This window comes from Crotalus tigris, unplaced genomic scaffold (genome assembly GCF_016545835.1).
Source record: "Crotalus tigris isolate CLP2741 ecotype Arizona unplaced genomic scaffold, ASM1654583v1 scf7180000024444.201059, whole genome shotgun sequence".
Classification (NCBI taxonomy): domain Eukaryota; kingdom Metazoa; phylum Chordata; class Lepidosauria; order Squamata; family Viperidae; genus Crotalus; species Crotalus tigris.
Window position 1 is genome coordinate 35,432 of NW_024100613.1, and position 13,634 is coordinate 49,065.

Genomic DNA, 13,634 nt, shown 5'->3' on the forward strand with positions numbered 1-13,634 from the left:
CATCCGGCCCCCGGGCCTTTTGTTTGACATGTCTGATCTAGACGAGGGAATAGCACGGAAACTGATCAAATTTGTAGATGATCAAAATAATTCTCCTATGGGGTCTAAGAGAAAGCAGCAATCAACTAACTATCAAGTTCTCTCTAATCATGGCTGCATTCCTGCAGACCCTTTCTTAGCACGCGACATAAAATTATTTGAGGGTGGAATGGAAGGAAAACCTCACTCTCTCGTGCATGGAGAGAGTTTCCTGATCTGCAGGGACATGGCAAGCATCGAAAGAACAGTCAGAACAGAACCATTCAAGCAGAGTGTTCTCTTGCCTGCTATCTATTGAAATCTTGGCCATAAACCTTAGCTTATGAAATTGATTTCCCTTTGTGTAGTGGGGAACATGAGATCACCCCCTACCTCTCCCTTCTTTCCCAAGTCTCCCTTCTCTTCCCTCTTGGATCTGGAACTCCAGCCCCCACAAGGTGGGGCAGAGGTACACATATATATAGAACTTCCTTCTCCCATCCTGGGCTGCACTGTGAAGGCTGCAGAAGAGATTGCAAGATGAAAGCTTCGTTATTTGCGTTGTTGTTGGTGGCATTCATGGGCAAGGACCCAGGTAGGCTTATGAACCTTTGTTGAGGATTTTATTATGTATTTATTTATAAAAAAATTTGGGTGCCCATCTTACCATAGAATAAGTCTGGGAATTATCAGCTTTACTTCTAAGTTTAGAATAGAATAGAATAAAGGTGGAAGGGATCTTCAGAAAAATGGTTGTCCAATCTTTTCTTAAATCTTAAATCATCCAGTGTTAGAGCATCCATAACTTCTGGAGGCAAATTGTTCCACTGGTTCATTATTCTAACAGGAAATTTCTCATCAGTTCTAGGTTGCTTTTCTTCTTGATTAGTTATCATCTGTTGCTTCTTGTCCTGCCTTCAGGCGTTTTGGAGATTAGCTTGACTCCTTCTTTGGGGCAACCCTTGAGATATTGGAAGACTGCTATCATGTAAACCTAGTCTTTCTTTTAATTAAACTGGACATACCGAATTCCAGCAACCTGTCTTTACATGTTTTAGTCTCCAGTCCCCTAATCATCTCTGTTGCTCTTCTCTGCTCTCTTTCTACAGTTTCAACATCATTTTTACATTGTGGTGACCAAAACATGATGTAGTATTCAAAGTGTAGCATTACCAAGACATTGTAAAGTGGTATTAACACTTCAAGTGACCTTGATTCTATTCCTCTGTTAATGCATCCTAGATCTGTGTTGACTTTTTTGGCAGCTGCAGCACATGGCTGACTCATATTTAGGCAATTGTCTACTAGGACTCCAAGATCCCTCTCACAGTTGCTACTATTGAGTGAGGTACCCCTATACTATACCTATGCATTTGGTTTTTCTTGCATGAATGTAGAACCTTACTTTTTTCACCATTGAATTTCATTTTGTTAGATAGCGCCCGTTGTTCAAGTCTGTCCAGTTCCTTTTATATCTTAAGCCTGTCTTCTGGAGTGTTGGCTATTCCTGACAGCTTGGTGTTGTCTGCAAATTTGATGAGTTTTCCATGTATCCTCTTGTCCAAATCGTTGATGAAGATGTTGAAGAGTGCTGGGCCTAAAACAAAGCCTTGGGGTACCCCATTGCATTCTTCCCTCCATATATAAGTAGTTCCATCGAGGACCACACACTGAGTGCCATTGGTTAGCTAGTTACATTAAAAGATAAAAAGTTAAAATCAAACATGAAAACCAACGAAAGATGGGGAGAGCGGGAATGGAGTGGGGTGGAAGTATGGGATCTGTTATTACTCCATCATGCACCTCGGTTGTGCAATTCCTCAACTGGGGACCCAGGCCGACTGGCAGAGCCAGATCTTTAGGCTCTTATGAAAAGACAGGAGGGTTGGGGCTCACCTCACATTGGGGGTCATGATGTTCCAGAGGGCAGGACCCACAGCAGAGAAGACCCTCCTCCAGCTCCCTCCAGCTGGAATAGTCAGACTGGTGTGACCCTCAGCAGGCATGAGTGGGACGGGCCAATCCCATGGGGGTGAGACTAACCTGGACACTTGCCATGAAGGGCTTTAAAGGGGACCCCCAACACCTTGAATTGCACCCAGAAGCAGAACGGTAACCAGTGGAGCTCACGGAGCAGTGGGGCCACAAGGACCATTCATGGGCACCCCAAACATACCTGCGTTGCCGTGCTCTGCACCAGCTGTAGCTTCTGAATGCTCTTCAAGGGTGGCCCCATTTGGGGCACATTACCCTGAGAAGATGGCGACAGCATCCCTTGGGTCTCCCAGAGTGGAAATATGGAGGATCAAGCAAAGACTGAGGGATGGGAGCAAAGTGTGGTATTCGAAGCAGTTGTGCCCCATTCTGGTGGTGGGATTTTCTCCCTGTTCTGCTCTCCATAGGGAGGGTCCCTGGGAGCCTTTAGGGGGAAAGAGGAGGTCTCCATTTGGAGAGAAGCCCGTAGCTGAGACAGTGCTTGGCCCAGCTGTTCTTCTGGGGTAGACTGCCTCTGAAAGTAGAGGTTCCTTTGCGTAGTGAATCCCGCCGTGGAAATACTCTTGGGAGTGAAAGGAAGAATGTTCCATTGTCTTTGCCCTCCCTCTGCCTCCCTCCGGCTTTGCTGACATTCAGCGTTTTCGATGGTGCAACCAAAGGGGATCAGAGATGCCTCTTTCAAGTCAAGCATGGATTTTCCTTGGCATCAACCTTGTCGACATTGCTGTAATTTCTTAACGATTTCTGAAGAATGACCCTGTCATGCCTTTCATGGCTAAGGCTGGTTGGGAACTCAAGGACACCTTGTCTCCTTTGTTATCTTTCTGGTGAAATTTTCACAGCCAACCTAATTCTTCGATAATCTATGATCCAATACATCGTAAGATGAGATCAAAGAAATAAACACCAAAATAAGATTGCTCTCTTTTATTTCTTCCATACAGTCACGAGTCTAAAATGTTACATGTGTTTGGGATCATATTGTGAATGGAAAACGCGATGTGTGAAAGGAGAAAAGTTATGTTATTTTGCGACTACACAAAATAGTAAGGAAAGTTCCTATCCTTTCTGACAGTTTTTCTTCTTGTATGGAAACTAGAACTCCCAAAATGCAGCTCAGGGTTCCAGATCACCCAGGACCTTTCTGTGCCCTGTCTCGGTTCCCCTGAGATCATGGCCCTACAGTCTAAGGGATGCCAGGAAAGGGGGGCATAGAATGGGGACCCCCATCCATCCCAGGAGCACCCCAGTTTGGGGGGGGGCACATTCTTTATAGAAAGAGGGTAGGAAGAAAAGCCTGGGAGAGCTGGGGGTTTCCTGTGGACGTCACCAAGTTTGGAACTTGGAGATGAAGCCATGAAATATCCAAGGAAGATGGACTTTTCCCAGAATGCTTGTTTACTATTTTACTCCCAAGTAGTCAATAGAAGAGGAAGGAGGTCCACCTTGGTGCTGGGTGGAGATACATGACTGGGTCTCCAGTGTGGGATTACTGTTTTGTTCACAAACAACCACAGATCAATTCTTTGGTACTGTAAATGTTTTGTTTTCTGTTTCCTTTGCCACAGTCCAAAAGAAGAAAGGATGTGCTCAAACATGCCCTAAACAGCACTTTGGAAGAGCTTATTGTTGCACAACTGACTTTTGCAACTAGCTTTATTAAAATATCCTTCTGAGTTTTTCTGTCATCCATTATGGGCCATCCTTGCAGATTTAGGCTTGTGGCCTTTACGGTCCATAATTCAACCCCTCAGCTTTTTTTTTTTTTTTTTTTTGACACCTTGCTCTCTCTCCCTTTTCTCCTGGCCTACAAGCTTTGTTGTGCTCTTTCTGTCATTTGGCAACTGAATAAATTTGTGCATTTAAATTCAAGTGGAATCGATGTGTTTGCTATGACGTGTCCATTTTCCTTTTTGGAAAGTTCCATTATGGAATAATAGAAGGCTGAAGGTTTTTTTTTTTTTTTTTTGTAATCCATTTTACAGATCAATTTTTATTATTATTTTTCTGAAACTGAGTAAGAGCGACGAGCATGCATGGGCCTTCTGCGAGAAATGACATGAAAACACATTGAAGATGAGTGTCATTCCGTGTCCTTCCTTAAAGAGATCCAGGAGATTAAAAAAGAGGGGGAATCCCTCTATCAGGAGCTCTGCTAAACACAGCCTTGATAGAACCTTGATCCATCACCATGGCCAAAGCAGAGGGAAGGATTGAAATGAAAAAAGAGATTTCTAAGCTGGCACCTTTCCAGCTGGTTTACATTCTCAGGTCAGGCAGTTTATGTGTGCCACGGGCAAAACGCCTGAGTCCTCTTCCTTCTCCAATGGGTGCAAGTCTGCCTTAGATGCCCATCTCAGATGGTGCATAAATACGTCAGTTTCCTTTAGAAGCAGCATGGTTTGGAGGAAGACCTGGAAGTTGGACTCCTGCTCCAATCCTTTCCTATCCCTGCCAGGGCTCAGCATAATCTCCTATCTGGGTATTCCAGTTCCAGATTTGATCACTTACTAAGCTTCTAATGGGGTGGGAGGATGTACAATAACTGTGGGGAGAGAGTCCCACCATAGCTTAGTCCATCTCCCTGCTGGGCGTCAAAGGATAGAACCAACACCTGGAACTGGACTAAGAAGCAAACTGGCCACCAAAGCAGCTGGTGGAGCAGTGGTGTAATATGCACTGCCCTAAAAACAGACATATATGTGCATTTCACTGCTTCCTCTACCAGTTGAAGCAATGTGGGACAACTATCCAGGCATCCCAAAATCCAATCCCTGTGCCGAGAAGTGGGTCTCTGCCTTCCCATTGGACATAGCACTGCTGGGTGGAGCAGGGAGCAGCCTCTGATGCTGCGGAGGCAACTCTCCTCTACAACCACAGCTGCCCATTGTGTCCTGCCTGGCCCTGCTCGGTACTCAGTTCCTCCCCACGGTTCCTACAGTAACACCAAAGGTGCAGTTTGGCCAGGATCCACCATCAAGCTCTAGATAACCTGGGATAGCTGCATGGCTGTCTTTGAAACCATGAACTCCCTGTTGTCTCAGATCCCCCTCCCAGAGAAAGCCCAGAACCATCATTCTGGGGAACTCTGTCACCAAACAAAGTTATTACTAAAAGCAAACATGGGTTTGTCAAAAACATCATACCAGACAAATCTTATTGCATTCTTTGACCAAATGACAAAATTAGTGGTTCAGATGCATGCTGTGGATATACAGTAATTTACTTGGACTTCAGTAAGGCATTTGATAAAGTAGATCACAACCTACTACTAGATAAGATAGAAAAATGTGGGTTAGACAGCATCACCACCAGATGGATTCGTAGCTTGCTGACCGTCTGTTCTCAGCGTGTGGTCCTCAATGGAACCACATCTACATGGAGGGAAGTGTGTAGTGGGGTGCCCTAGGACTCTGTTCTAGGCCCAGTGTTCTTCAACATCTTCATCAACGATTTGGACGAGGGGATAGATGGGGAACTCATCAAATTTGCGGATGACACCAAGCTGGCAGGAATAGCCAACATTCCAGAAGACAGGCTTAGGATACAGGAGGATCTGGACTGTCTGTTGCTGTCTTCTCAATTTTGACTTTATATGCATTTGTCCTTAAGGCTTGGTCTTGTGCAGCCAGAATTAGTGCCTCAGTCTCTTTCTTCAACTCTCCTGCTGTTAGCCATTGCCAGGTCTTGTTATTAACTGCTTTCCCAGGTATTTTTTTTTTAATGTACTGGTCATGTAGTACTTTGCCTTCCCATGCCTCTATTCTGTTCTTCATTTGGTCTTTTATAGGCCAGTTTGGTCTCTCCAGTAGTCAGTAAGCCTTCCTGATATACTAATTTCAGGGCATCCTCATCATTGTTCTTCAGATATTCTTCCAAAGCCATTTTTTCTTCTTCAGCCATCTGATGTACTTGCAGCATTCCACGCCCACCTATTTGCCTTGGTAGATAAAGTATGTCAATGTCACTTGTTGTTGTTGTTGTTGTTGTTGTTGTTGTTACCAACCAAGTAGTGGCTTCAACAGCTGTCATTGAAACCATGAAACTCCCTTCCACCTCAGATTCCCCAACCAGAGAAAGCAAAGCTATGTCCCCCAGAAGCATCAATCTGGGGAACTCCATCACCAACCATGTAGTGGCTTCAAATCACGGATGGTTTACCAACTTTGATTAGTACAGAAATGATTCTTAAGACCTTTCGTTACTGCTTTTTCTTTCTCCAAAACTGATCATGCCAAACATTTTCTTATTTCATTTTTTGATGAAGAGACTAAATTAGTAGATCTTGGTAAGCTTAAAAAGTGTGGGATAAACAGCACCATCACTAGATGGTTTGTAACTGGCTGATAAATCGTACTCAACATTTAGTCCTCAATGGATCTACAACCACATGGAGGGAAGAAAGCAGTGGGGTCCTACAAGGTTACGTTCTAGGCCCAGTACTCTTCAATATGTTCATTAACCATCCAGAGGAGGGAATAGCACAGAAACTGATCAAATTTGTAGATGATCAAAATAATTCTCCTATGGGTCTAAGAGAATGCACCAATCAATCAACTAATCTCTCTAATCATGGCCTCTTTCCTGTTGATCCTCTTTTAGCAGGTGACATAAAATTATCCGAGCATGGGATGGAAGGAAAACCTCACTCTCTCCTGCATGGACAGTGTTACTGACCTGATTAGGAAAACTCTGCCGGGACACATCAAGCATAGAAACAACAACCAGAACAGAACCATTTAAGCAGGGTGTTCTTTTGCCTGCTATCTACTGAACATCTTGGTCATAAACCTCAGCTTATCAAACCGATTTCCCTTTGTGTAATGGGTAGCATGTGATCGCACACCCCTACCCCTCCCTTCTTTCTGAAGTCTCCAAGCTCTTCTCTCTTGAACCTCCATCTCCAGTCCCCACAAGGTGGGGCAGTGGCATATATATAGAACTTCCTTCTCCCATCCCGGACTGCACTTTGAAGGCTGCAGAACAGATTGCAAGATGAAAGCTTTGTTGTTTGCATTGTTGTTGGTGGCATTCATGGGCAAGGAGCCAGGTAGGCTCATGAACCTCTTGGTTGAGGATTTTTTAATGTATTTATTTATAAAACCTATTGTCTGCCCATCTTACCACAGGGTAACTTACCAGCTTTACTTCTAAGTTTAGAATAGAATAGAATAGAATAGAATAGAATAGAATAGAATAGAATAGAATAGAATAGAATAGAATGGAATGGAATGGAATGGAATGGAATGGAATGGAATGGAATGGAATGGAATGGAAGGGAAGGGAATGGAAGGGAAGGGAAGGGAACAGAACAGAACAGAACAGAACAGAACAGAATAGAATAGAATAGAATAGAATAGAATAGAATAGAATAGAATAGAATAGAATCTTTATTGAGAATAGAATAGAATAGAATAGAATAGAATAGAATAGAATAGAATAGAATAGCATAGCATAGCATAGCATAGCATAGCATAGCATAGCATAGCATAGCATAGAATAGAATAGAATAGAATAGAATAGAATAGAATAGAATAGAATAGAATAGAATAGAATAGAATAGAGGTGGAAGGGATCTTCAGACAAATTGCATTTAAACTGCCAGGAAGGTGGAGGAGGAAAACAGCTGACGCCCTGCTGATTAGTCAAGCACGGATTTTCATTGGCATCAACCTGAGATTGATCGACATTGCTGTAATTTCTTAACAATTTCTGAACAACGACCCAGTAAAATATATTGGGGGAGAGAAAGAGGGACTGGCCCACAGCCCCCCAAATGCCTATCTTGGCTAAGGCTGGACTGGAACTCACAGACTCCTTGTTTGCAGACCGTTTTATTCTCTTTCTAGTGAAATTTTCACAGCCAACCTTATTGTTCGATAATCTGTGATCCAATACATAATAAGACAAGAACAAAGAAATAAATGCCAAAGTGAGTTTGCTCATGACCATAAGAAAGGCTGAGCGCCAAAGAATTGAGGCCTTTGAACTATGGTGCTGGAGAAGACTCCTGCGAGTCCCTTGGACTGCAAGGTGTTCAAACCGGTCAGTCCTAGAAGAGATCAACACTGACTACTCTTTAGAAGGCCAGATCCTGAAGTTGAAACTCAAATACTTTGGCCACATAATGAGAAGGAAGGACTCACTGGAGAAGGGCCTAATGCTGGGAAAGATTGAGGGCAATAGAAGAAGGGGACGACAGAGAATGAGGTGGCTGGATGGAGTCACTGAAGCAGTAGGTGTGAACTTAAATGGACTCCAGAAGATGGTAGAGGACAGAAAGACCTGGACGAACGTTGTCCATGGGGTCGCGATGGGTCGGACACGACTTCGCAATTAACAACAACAACAAAGGTGGAAGGGATCTTCAGACAAATGGTTGTCCAATCTTTTCTTAAATCTTACATCATCCAGTGTTGGAACATCCATAACTTCTGGAGGCAAGTTGTTCCACTGGTTAATTATTCTAACAGGAAATTTCTCGTTAGTTCTAGGTTGCTTTTCTTCTTGGTTAATTATCATCTGTTGCTTCTTGTCCTGCCTTCAGGCGTTTTGGAGATTAGCTTGACTCCTTCTTCTTTGGGGCAACCCCTGAGATATTGAAAGATTGCTATCATGTAAACCTAGTCTTTCTTTTAATTAAACTGGACAATTCCAGCAACCTGTCTTTGCATGTTTTAGCCTCCAGTCCCCTAATCATCTCTGTTGCTCTTCTCTGCTCTCTTTCTAGAGTTTCAACAGCATTTTTACATTGTGGTGACCAAAACAGGATGCAGTTTTCCAAGTGTAGCATTACCAAGACATTGTAAAGTGGTATTAACACTTCACATGATCTTGATTCTATCTCTCTGTTAATGCAGCCCAGATCTGTGTTGGCTTTTTTGGCAGCTGCAGCACACTGCTTGCTCATATTTAAATGATTGTCCACTAGGACTCCGAGGTCCCTCTCACAGTTGCTACTATTGAGCGAGGTACCCCCTATACTATTGCATTTGGTTTTTCTTGCTTAAATGTAGAACCTTACTTTTTTCACCATTGAATTTCATTTTGTTAGATAGCGCCCGTTATTCAAGTCTGTCCATATCCTTCTATATCTTAACCCTATGTTCTGGAGTGTTGGCTATTCCTGACAGCTTGGTGTTGTCTGCAAATTTGATGAGTTTTCCATGTATCCCCTCGTCCAAATCATTGATGAAGATGTTGAGGAGCACTGGGCCCAGAACAGAGCCCTGGGGTACCCCATTGCATTCTTCCCTCCATATACAAGTAGTTCCATTGAGGGCCACACACTCAGTGCCGTTGGTCAGCTAGTTACATTAAAAGATAAAAAGTTAAAATCAAACATGAAAACCAACGAAAGATGGGGAGAGCGGGGATGGAGTGGGGTGGAAGTATGGGATCTGTTATTACTCCATCAAGCACCTCGGTTGCGCAATTCCTCAGTCGAGGCCCTAAGCCGACTGGCAGAGCCCCATCTTTAGGCCCTTGCAAAAAGACAGGAGGGTTGGGGCCCACCTCACATTGGGGGTCAGGATGTTCCAGAGGGAAGGACCCACAGCAGAGAAGACCCTCCTCCAGCTCCCTCCAGCTGGAATAGTCAGACTGGTGTGACCCTCAGCAGGCCTCCTCTGCTGGCATGAATGGGACGGGCCAATCCCAGGGGGGGGTGAGACTAACCTGCACACCTGCCATGAAGGGCTTTAAAGGGGACCCCCAACACCTTGAATTGCACCCAGAAGCAGAACGGTAACCAGTGGAGCTCACGGAGCAGTGGGGCTACAGGGACCATTCGTGGGCACCCCAAACATACCTGCGCTGCTGCACTCTGCACCAGCTGTAGCCTCTGAATGCTCTTCAAGGGTGGCCCCATTTGGGGCACATTACCGTGAGAAGGTGGTGACAGCATCTCTTGGGTCACCCAGAGTGGAAATATGAACGATCAAAGAAAGACTGAGGGATGGGAGCAAAGTGTGGTATTCGAAGCAGTTGTGCCCCATTCTGGCGGTATGACTTTCTCCCTGTTCTGCTCTCCATAGGGAGGGTCCCTGGGAGCCTTTAGGGAAAAAGAGGAGGTCTCCATTTGGAGAGAAGCCCATCGCTGAGACAGTGCTTGGCCCAGCTGTTCTTCTGGGGTAGACTGCCTCCGAAAGTAGAGGTTCCTTTGCATAGTGAATTCTGCCATGGAAATACTCTTGGGAGCGAAAGGAAGAATGTTCCATTGTCTTTGCCCTCCCTCTGCCTCCCTCCGGCTTTGCTGACATTCAGCGTTTTCGATGGTGCAACCAAAGGGGATCAGAGATGCCTCCTTCAAGTCAAGCACGGATTATCCTTGGCATCAACCTGAGATTGGTCGACATTGCTGGAATTCCTTAACGATTTCTGAACAACGACCCAATAAAATATATTGGGGGAGAGAAAGAGGGACTGGCCCACAGCCCCCCAAATGCCTTCTTGGCTGAGGCTGGACTGGAACTCACAGACTCCTTGTCTGCAGATCGTTTTATTCTCTTTCTGGTGAAATTTTCACAGCCAACCTTATTGTTCGATAATCTGTGATCCAATACATAATAAGACAAGAACAAAGAAATAAATGCCAAAGTGAGTTTGCTCTCTTTTATTTCTTTCATACAGTCACGAGTCTACAATGTTACACGTGCGGTGAATTTTTTTGCAATGTGAAATTACCATGTTCGAAAGAAGAAACGTTCTGTTATACTGTGCATAATACTTATGGTAAGCCAAGTTCCTATCCTTTCTGACAGTTTTTCTTCTCGTACAGAAACTAGAACTCCCAAATGCAGCTCAGGATTGGAGATCACCTAGGACCTTTCTGTGCCCTGTCCTGGTTCCCCTGAGGTCGTGGCCAGAAAGTCTAAGGGATGGCAGGAAAGGGGGGGCTTAGAATGGGAACCCCATCCATCCCAGGAGCACCCCAGTTTGGGAGGGGCACGTTCTTTATAGAAAGGTGGGAGGAGGAAAAGGCTGGTGGAGCTGGGGTTCCTGTGGACCTGACCAAGTTTGGACCTTGCAGATTAAGATTTAACTCATTTTTCGCATCTGTCTTTACACAAAGGGGAAAAACAGACCAACTTATCAAAAATAGTGCCATAAAAAACAGACCAGAAACACAAGTTAAGATAGGCAAGAAAATGGTAAGTGAGCACCTGTCCAGCCTAGACGAGTTCAAATCACCAGGACCAGATGGATTACACCCCAAGGTTCTTAAGGAACTGGCAGATGTGATCTCAGAACCACTGAACTATATTTTTCAAAGATCCTGGAGCACTGGGGAACTACCAGAGGACTGGAAAAAAGCTAATGTAGTTCCCATCTTCAAAAAAGAAAAGAAAAAATGGACCCAGGAAATTACAGACCTATCGGCCTGACCTCAATATCTGGGAAGATTCTGGAAAAGATAATCAAACAACGAATCAACGAACACCTAGAGGCAAACAAAGTCATTATTAAAAGCCAACATAGATTTATCAAAAACAGATCATGCCAGACAAATCTTATTGCATTCTTTGACCAAATGACAAAATTAGTGGATCAGAGGAATACTGTGGATATAATTTACTTAGACTTCAGTAAGGCATTTGATAAAGTAGATCACAACCTACTACTTGATAAGATAGAAAAATGCAGGTTAGACAGCATCACCACCAGATGGATCTGTAGCTGGCTGACCGGCCATACTCAGCATGTGGTCCTCAATGGAACCGCATCTACATGGAGGGAAGTGTGTAGTGGGGTGCCCCAGGGCTCTGTTCTGGGCCCAGTACTCTTCAACATCTTCATCAACGATTTGGATGAGGGGATAGATGGGGAACTCATCAAATTTGCAGACGACACCAAGCTGGCAGGAATAGCCAACACTCCAGAAGACAGGCTTAAGATACAGAAGGATCTAGACAGACTTGAACACTGGGCGCTATCTAACAAAATGAAATTCAGTGGTGAAAAAAGTAAGATTCTACATTTAAGCAAGAAAAACCAAATGCACATGTATAGTATAGGGGGTACGTTGCTCAATGGTAGCAACTGTGAGAGAGATCTAGGAGTCCTAGTGGACAATCATTGAAATATGAGCCAGCTGTGTGCTGCAGCTGCCAAAAAGGCCAACACAGTGCTAGGCTGCATTAACGGAGGGATAGAATCAAGATCACGTGAAGTGTTAATACCACTTTACAATGCCTTGGTAAGGCCACACTTGGAATACTGCATCCAGTTTTGATCACCATTATGTAAAGAAGATGTTGAGACTCTAGAAAGAGTACAGAGAAGAGCAACAAAGATGATTAGGGGACTGGAGGTTAAAACATATAAGGAAAGGTTGATGGAATAGGGAATGTCTAGTTTAATGAAGAGAAGGATGAGGGGGGACATGATAGCAGTGTTCCAATATCTCAGAGGCTGCCCCAAAGAAGAGGAAGTCAAGCTATTCTCCAAAGTGCCTGAAGGCAGGACAAGAAGCAACGGATGGAAACTAAGAAAGGAGAGAAGCAATCTGGAACTAAGGAGAAACTTCCTGACAGTTAGAACAATTGACCAGTGGAACAACCTGCCTCCAGAAGCGGTGAATGCTCCAACACTGGAAATTGTTAAGAAGAGACTGGACAGTCTTTTGTCCAAAATAGTATAGGGTTTCCTGCCTGAGCAGAGTGTTGGACTAGATGACCTCCAAGGCCCCTTCCAACTTTATTATTATTATTATTATTATTATTATTATTATTATTATTATTATTATTGTTGTTGTTGTTATTGTTGTTGTGCAATGAAATATCCAAGGGAGGAGGACCTTCCCCAGAATGCTTGCTTACTATTTTACTCCCAAGTAGTCAGTAGAAGAGTAAAGAGGTCTGCCTTTATGATGTGTGGGAATGCATGACTGTGTCCAGTGTAGGTTTACTATTTTGTTCAGAAATAGCCACATATCAATTCTTTGCATCAAATGTTTTGCTTTATGTTTCCTTTGCAGCTGTCCAAAAAGTCAAAGGATGTGCTCGAAAGTGCCCTAAACCCGTCGAAGGAAAGCCGGTTGAATGTTGCAGAACTGACTTTTGCAACTAGCTTTATTAAAATATCCTTCTGAGTTTTGCTGCCATCCATCAGGGACCATCCTTTGCAGATTTAGGCTTGTGGCCTTTACGGTCCATAATTCACTCCCTCGGCTTTTTTTTTTTTTTTTTGACACCTCGCCTTCTCTCCCTTTTCTCCTGGCCTACAAGATTTGTTCTGCTCTTTCTGTAGTTTGGTAACGGAATAAATTTCTGCATTTAAATTCAAGTGGAGTCGGTGCTATGTCCATTTTCCTTTTTTAAAAGTTAAATTGTAGAATAGTAGAAGCCTGAAGGTTTGTTTGTTTTTTTGTAATCCATTTTACAGATCAATTTTTATTATTATTTTTCTGAAACTGAGTAAGAGTGACGAGCATGCATGGGCCTTCTGCGAGAAATGACATGAAAACACATTGAAGATGAGTGTCATTCCATGTCCTTCCTTAAAGAGATCCAGGAGATTAAAAAAGAGGGGGAATCCCTCTATCAGGAGCTCTGCTAAACACAGCCTTGATAGAACCTTGATCCATCACCATGGCCAAACCAGGATTGAAATGAAAAAAG

The 13,634-nt window shown here is 43.8% G+C and overlaps 1 long non-coding RNA gene across 2 annotated transcripts; it reads left to right on the plus strand.

Annotated features, from left to right (window-relative positions):
- Positions 1 to 492: 492 nt before the first annotated feature.
- LOC120302990 lies at positions 493 to 13,299 on the plus strand. 2 transcript variants are annotated; one of them, XR_005555303.1, is made up of 4 exons: positions 533 to 613; positions 6,616 to 7,063; positions 10,645 to 10,746; positions 12,992 to 13,299. It is a non-coding gene; the product is annotated as an uncharacterized LOC120302990 (long non-coding RNA). The 2 variants fall into 2 exon arrangements; XR_005555302.1 differs by lacking the exon at positions 6,616 to 7,063 and having other exon boundaries at positions 493 to 613.
- Positions 13,300 to 13,634: the final 335 nt, after the last annotated feature.